Raw genomic sequence first — 952 nt, 5'->3', positions numbered from 1 at the left:
CATACGCGAAGGCTACGTTGTAAAAAAAAATTCTTAGGTTCTAGTCTAATGGAGATGCCATGGTGCAAACTTATCTTTTTCTAATCTATTCATGGCATTCTCATGAACAAAACTTGAAAGAAAATTGACAACTGATAAAAAAAATCACAACACTAGAAACACAAGATAATCTTATGAACTAATAATTTGTAGTAATGCAATGTAGGTGAATAATACATTACCTAATCTCATTATTTGTTGGAATTGGCGAGATGGACCTCACTGATTCAACTCAATCCCAAAATCAAAATCAGCAAAAGCATGCGATTTTGTTGAAGCTATCAAAGAAGAGTGGTACAAAGAGAACAATGATTAGTTTGGAAATGATAAACCAGGACTAATCTAGGTCTCAAAATAAACTATGTTTTTCCTCGTTTCGTTGCCGTTCATCGGCAATATCCCCGTGTATTAGGCACTCGCTGGCGGTTGTCTCCTACCCTTCTCTGGTGCTCTTGATTGCGATGCAATGGATTGCACAAGTAAAAGATTTATAATTGATTCTAAATCAATATGATCATACTTCTACGATTTTAAAAGAAACAAACTAATCTGATGTGAAAATCAACTACCTTTTCCTTTGTGTTGTTGATGTTCATCTGTGCTTCCGGTCTGCTGGGAACTGGTAACATGTGCGTACATGTGCGTGGATCGACACCCGCCTACCTGGAGCCGCCTTCCCTTCTCCGCTTCTCGATGGCGGCCCAACGGAGAGATCCGATCGCAGCAACTACCGGGCGTTAGTCTCGATCGCAGCGGCGGCTTGGAGAGAGTAGCGATATGTGCTTTCGTAATCAGGTCGTGGCTGCGTGTTAACAGGCCTATTTGCCTTCCAAGATGGCCTGCTAGGCAATTCTCCTTTATGATTTTATTGCTTTTAGCCTGCAATGGGCTGTACATGGGCCGATCCGTTCAC

This window comes from Triticum aestivum, chromosome 5A (genome assembly GCF_018294505.1).
Source record: "Triticum aestivum cultivar Chinese Spring chromosome 5A, IWGSC CS RefSeq v2.1, whole genome shotgun sequence".
NCBI classification, from domain to species: Eukaryota; Viridiplantae; Streptophyta; class Magnoliopsida; order Poales; family Poaceae; genus Triticum; species Triticum aestivum.
Note: the sequence above shows the minus strand (reverse complement) of the source record.